General features: G+C 48.1%; 1 protein-coding gene across 1 annotated transcript in view; it reads left to right on the plus strand.

The window, feature by feature from the left end:
- GCNT2 (glucosaminyl (N-acetyl) transferase 2, I-branching enzyme (I blood group)) overlaps positions 1-6,314 on the plus strand; it is a 34,061-nt gene that overhangs the window by 16,779 nt on the left and 10,968 nt on the right. The gene's annotated exons all lie outside the window — the stretch shown is intronic.

Here is a 6,314-nt window from a genome sequence, read left to right on the forward strand (position 1 = left end):
GCTGAGAGCCATGGGGCTCTTTAGCCTGGAAAAGCTCAGGCTCAGGGGTGATCTGATGGCCACCTATAAGTTTATCAGGGGTGACCACCAGGATCTGGGGGAATGTTTGTTCACCAGAGCGCCCCAAGGGATGACAAGGTTGAATGGTTATAAACTACTGCAGGACCGTTTCAGGCTGGACATAAAGAAGAATCTCTTTACTGTCCGAGCCCTCAAGGTCTGGAATAGCCTGCCATTGGAGGTGGTTCAAGCACCTACATTGAACACCTTCAAGAGCAAATTGGATGCTTATCTTGCTGGGACCCTATGACTCTAGCTAACTTCCTGCCCCTGGGGTGGGGTGTTGGACTCAATGGTCTTCCAAGGTCCTTTCCAGCCATAATGTCTATGAAATCTATGAAATTTTTTAATGCACGAAGAGGGGTTTGCTGATAAGGGTGCCTTAACTTTATACTGATTAAGTCAGTAAGTAATCTGTCCCCAAGAGCTTGCCCATGTCTCCAGGGCCACAGAAATGTCTTTAACAGGGAAAAGGCCGTGGTTCTACTGCAAATGTAACAGGGCTTGAGTCTAGATTTGTGCAAGGTATACCCGGTGACAGGGCCTGGCTGGAATGAGAAAAAAAAGATGCCAGCTCTTTTGCTGTGTGTGTGTATTTCCATTCTCCCCCTTGTGCTTAAGGCAGGACATGGTCATTTCACTCAAGGAACCTCTGTGGAATGACATCAGAAATACACAACTGGCTTAGAGGGAGGAATCCTAGCTTTTCCTCCTACTCTTTCCTAACTAGTCCCACTAGTGGGTGCTGGCTTGACAGCTTGTCTCTTAAGAGGTAGAGCATACATTGAGGACAACCAAGCTAAACTGCTCCTATAGCAGTAAGGTAAGGACCAATTCTGTGGGCTCAATTGTGGCAGGACAGGGCCTGGGGTGCCGTGACCTCCCCTAGCGCCCCCTACCAGCCATGCCAGATCGGGTCTAATGCACCCTTGATATCTCGCCCGCCATGTCTTTGCTGTTAATATTGAAGGAAGGCTGCCTTGCTAACCCTCCTTGACACGGTGCCTTAAGATGTCTCCTGGCTCTGCCTAGTTGCTAGGTGCCCCTGTCTTATGGGCTTCCAATCTATATGCCCGCACTGGGGCCTGTCTCCCGCGCTTTTGCACTCAAGCCCACACCAGGGCTCTGCTCAATAGGGCTCAGGTGGCCTCAGCCTTACCTGGCCCTCAGGACCCCTTTTCTAGGTCCTACGCCCCACTGGGGCTTCCCACAATTGGGGCTCAGGTGGCCTCAGCCTTACCTGGCCCCCAGACCCTCTTTCTGGGTCCTACGCCCCACTGGGACTTCTCCCACAATTGGGCTCAGGTGGCCTCAGCCTTACCTGGGCCCCCCAGACCCCCTTTTCAGGTCCTATGGCCCACTGGGGCTTTCCCAATTGGGGCTCAGGCAGCCTCGGCCTTACCTGGCCCTCAGACCCCTTTTCTGGGTCCTGTGCCCCACTGGGGCTTCCTGTCTACACCCACACTGGGCTCCTCCCGCTTCTGCCCATACTGGGGCCGGGGATACCCCAAAACACAGTGCCCTCTCCAGCACCAGGAACCCCCCCCCACTACTGGGGAGCTCCCATGAGGCCTCCTCCAACCCCTACAGCCTCACCCAGTCCTCCAGTCTGTTTGCTCTTGGGGCTCCTCACTGCCCCCTAACTCCGAGGCTGGGGCCAAAGCACCCCAAACAATGCTGCACCCTCTGCAGCACCAGGAATCCACCCCCCCGCTACTGTGGGGTCCCTGTGAGGCCTCCTCCACCCCTTATAGCCTCACCTGGCCCTCCAGTCTCTCACTCCAGGGCTCCTCGCTGCCTCCTCTCTTGCTCCTGGGCTTCCCACTGCCCCCTCTTGCTCTGGGGCTGGGCCAATGCACCCCCAAACAAAGCTGCACCCTATCGTGGAGCTATCGTGGAGCTCCTGTGAGGCCTCCTTCACCCCTAATAGCCTCACCCAGTCCTCCGGTAAACAGAAAACACAAAGCCCCTTGGCAACAACATAAATCCTAAGCCAACCTGGCTATCCTGTGTCCATATCCCTGTCAGGGTCCTCTCCACCCATATCATCAGGCCACCACTGCTCAAGCCATCCGGCTTCCTTACTATGCCTGCCCTGCTTGCTCCAGCAGAGCTCCTGCTTCTTAGGCCACCAGAGGGGAACTGCCCTTCTAGGCTCAGCCTGTCTGTTTATATAGGCCAGGCCCTGCCCCCTCCTGGTCAGCTGAGCCAACTGGTTGTCTTAGCAACCCCTACCTGGTGAGTGGCAGCTGAGCCCATTTTACTATTATCAGTAGCAAGCACCCTAGTGCCCTGCTACACCAATTCTTTCCTCATTTACATGGAATTTTCTCCTAACGGAAGCAACAAGAGCTAAAAATAATTCAGCATCTCTTAAGCCCTGACACTGCTCTTCACTTAAAAGTTATTCCAATTACTTTGAGGACAGAATCTGACCTAAAACTTTTAAAAATATCATACTGTCACACTGCTACAAATCAGGAGTTGCCTCAAAGTTAGTTACACCAGTGGAGAGCCAGAGTAAGTGTGAAGAGTGAGAGGCCTAGAACCTAGACAAAGCACTTCAGTGCAATTCTTCCCTGTGCTCCTTCAAAAAGTCATCCTTAACTCTATACTGTAGCCACCAGGTCATGTTCACTGTCAGTGGCTGTGTCTACACGAGTGGCAGACTGAGCAGTTGGTAAGCACTATGCATACATAAGTAATAAATGACTGCACAGTATCCAGCATTACTGTGCAGTACCATCGTCACATGTTTTTTTCCCAATGCACAGTACGCACAGTAGCAATGACCTACTAAATAATTATTTAAAATTAAAATAAATAAATAAAATTATTTGTTACCAACTATTTGGAATAATAAAAGATATCACCTCTTCCATGGGTTTTGATTCCTTTTACATTTTAGAGAAACACTTTTATGTCACTACTACCATTCTAAACAGTCTTTAAATTATTGAACAAAACTGCTTGTACAATTCTAGATAAAAGCTTGGTAAAAGAAGTAAAGGAGAAGTTTTAATACAATATAAAAATCATGCAATTATAACAATTTTAAACCTTGAAAACACTCGTACAAAATCTTAATGATAGGAGGATTAAAGGAGAGGTTGATATTTATCATTGTGATTTTTAGAGGAAAATATTTTACACAGTTAGCATATCCATAATAATGTCCATTAAAATCGCAAAAAGTGTTCTAACTGTAGAAAATACTGTTCTCTAAAATGGGGGGAAGCACGACTATATAATAGTTGTAATGACTTCTTTATTTCTATCATTACAACCTGGTACAACTGTTTAGTGCTTTTATTTAGAATTCACTAGCTGCATAAAAAAACATAGATTTCTCTAAAAGTACCTAAAATAGATTTTGCTAAAAATCTAAAAATAAGTCTCCTTATATGCATGTACAACATTTCTTTATTTTGGTCCTCGTGAATTCACTGAAACATATACTAACTCCATGCAAAGCATATTTTTCTCCTAGAAATGCTTGTTTTCTCCAGGTAATTTGTTATTCTGTCATCAAGGCTTTATTTGGAAGGAGATTAATTTCTCAAAGTCCCTTAACATGAAAGGAGGCATGAAAGCTATTCATTTTATTTTTAATGCTTCATAATATTTTAAAGGATTTCTCCCCCCCCCAAATAGTCAACTGTATTAAATATAAACATGTCCAAACATGATGCCAAGAAGTTGTCAAAAAGAGGAGAAAGTGAGAGGGCAAAAGCAAAAATGGAATACTACAGTATGTCCAAAAATTCATGGGGAACAAATGTTCTGTAGCTTCTCTCCACCTTCTTTACTTGGCTCAAGAGGGAAACAGAGCTGAGGATTTGATCCTGAATGTCCAGATGCCCAAGTGGAGACAATGAGGGTGGGTGAACTGTGAAAGAAATGTATTAGAACTGGTTGGATCAGGTCACCTGCTGGTATCTCAAGAAGTAACTTTCCATGCCAATTAGAGTTTCACCTCAATGCCCCAGATGAGAGTGACCCCTCCCAACCTCCTTATGAATTCAAGCAAGAAAATAATGCAACCCCCACCCCCCACCCCAAAAAAAAACGAGGTGGAAACTAAATAGATTTGGGGAAATGGTAACATAAGAAGTCCAGAGAGGAAATCTATGAGACATTCTGCATGGTAATTCATGTAGAGCAGTATCTTGCTTGATGACCATGTCATGGGTTGTTGCCAACCCATAGAGTAGGCAGACTCATTTCCAATTCTGGTAGGGTGGCAAAATCTATTTCAGGGGTTCTCAGTTGTTTTAGACTCAAGGCACCCTTGGAAAATGCCAGCTTTTTGCTTTCACTTGTTTTTTGCTATGGAAAATGAAGCAATTCTTCTGCTGCAAAGAATTCAGAAAGAACAGAACAGGTCAGAATGCCTTTGACACTAAGGAGTCCTTCTTGAAACCTCTGGGTTTCTCTTTGAATCTTTGCAGAGCTAATATTGGTGGCACCCTTAAAAAGTATTTCCTGGCATCCCAGGGTGCTGCAACACCCTGAGTGTTGGTTCCAGTCTTACGTGTGTCAATTTACAATCAGTTAAACATATCATTTCTTATTTTGGTAAGCTTTCTTTTCTGACTGGGACGCGGCCCATCCCAGGTGTCATTATATTCCTTTCTGAAGGTGCTCTGCCCTGTGTCAGGGAAAAACCACAGCAAAGATCTCAAATGGAAAAAAGGCCCTGCTGTACTGGATTGAACCCCAAGGCCATCTGACCTGCCTTTCGGTCTCCCCACTGCTTAACTCACAGGAAACAGACTGGGGGAAAACCATCACTCCCCATGACAATCTGTCCTAGTTCTTCACCATAACCTTTTGGACACCTCCTGTTTTGTTTTTACCCCTTTTCTACCATGAATGTTGGATACTCCTGCTATCCCTATCCCTACTAAACCTGCTAAACCAGTTTAGCAGGCATATGGATATCCCCCTATCCTCCTGCCCGCCTTCCCAACCTTTTAAAACTTGGGATTCTCCTCAGAAGATGCCATTGCTTAATTTTCTCTCATTTTTTTTACTACAGAAAAATACTAGAGCCCTACTTTAGTTGCAAAAAGCTCATCAAGCCCACAGCAGGGTGGATGGATTTTTTAACCCTCTAGGTTTCTATTGGAAATCTCTGGGTTTGTCTGGTGAACCTGCTTGCACACCTAGCCATGCTTACACTGGATGACACCATGCAGCACCCCTGAAAGGAACATGAGACGCCCCAGGGTGCCCCAAATGCCCTGCCTGAGAACTGCGCTAAGGCCAATGCTTTCAACCTGGCTGGAGTAGATTACTCCTTGTGGCACCCTTCCCATGGATATATGTATGGGGAGGGGTGTGTATGGTTGTGTGTGAGGGTGTGTGTGCACATATTTGTGAGGTATGGGTGTATGCGTGTGTGAGCTGTGTATGTATGGGGTTGTCTGTATATGTGGGAGGGTATGGGGGGTATATGTGGAGGGATGCGAGTGTGTGTGTGTGGGGAATTGGTGGTGAGGTGGGGGTATATGTGTGGGGGTGTGAGGGTGTGCATGTGTGGGGGGTGCGGTGTGCATGTGGGGCATGGGGGTGTACGTGTGTGGGTGGGTGAGGGTGTGAGTGTATATGTATGCAGGGGGTGTGTATGTGGGGGATGTATGCGTGAGGGTGGATGTATGGGGGTGTGAATGTATATTTGTGTGATAATGTGGAAGATGTATGGTGTGGGTGGGTGTGTGAGGGTGAGTGTATATGCGTGGGAGGCTGCATATGTGTGGGGCGTATGTTTGTGTGGCTGCCTACATGAAGGAGTGGGTATCTTGGGGGGTGGGGTTCAGGGTGTCTGAGTGCGGTGGAGTGTATGTGTGTGGTGCGTGTGTGTGTGTGTGTGGGGGGGAATGTATGGGGGGTGTCTGTGAGTGCAGTGGGGTGGAATATATGTGTGTGTGTGAGCGTGTGGGTGTCTGAGTGTGGGGCAGTGTGTGTATGGGTGCATGTGTGTCGGTGTCCGAATGTGGGGCAGTGTGTGTGTGGGTGCGTGTGTCTGTGTGTGTGTGAGGGTGTCTGAGTGTGGTAGAGTGTGTGTGTGGGGGGGGGTCTGAGTGCAGGGCACTGCGTGTGTGAGGGTGTGGATGTCTGAGCCGGTGGAGTGCGCGTGTGTGAGGCGGGGAGGCGGCTGTCGCTGTGTGTGACAGACGGGGTCCCGCACGCCCCCGGGCGGGCGCAGACACCTGCCGGGGGCGGGGCGGAGGTCGCTCCCCGCCGCGCAC

Source organism: Gavialis gangeticus, unplaced genomic scaffold, assembly GCF_001723915.1.
Source record: "Gavialis gangeticus isolate Ggan-Ray unplaced genomic scaffold, GavGan_comp1, whole genome shotgun sequence".
Lineage (NCBI taxonomy): Eukaryota > Metazoa > Chordata > Crocodylia > Gavialidae > Gavialis > Gavialis gangeticus.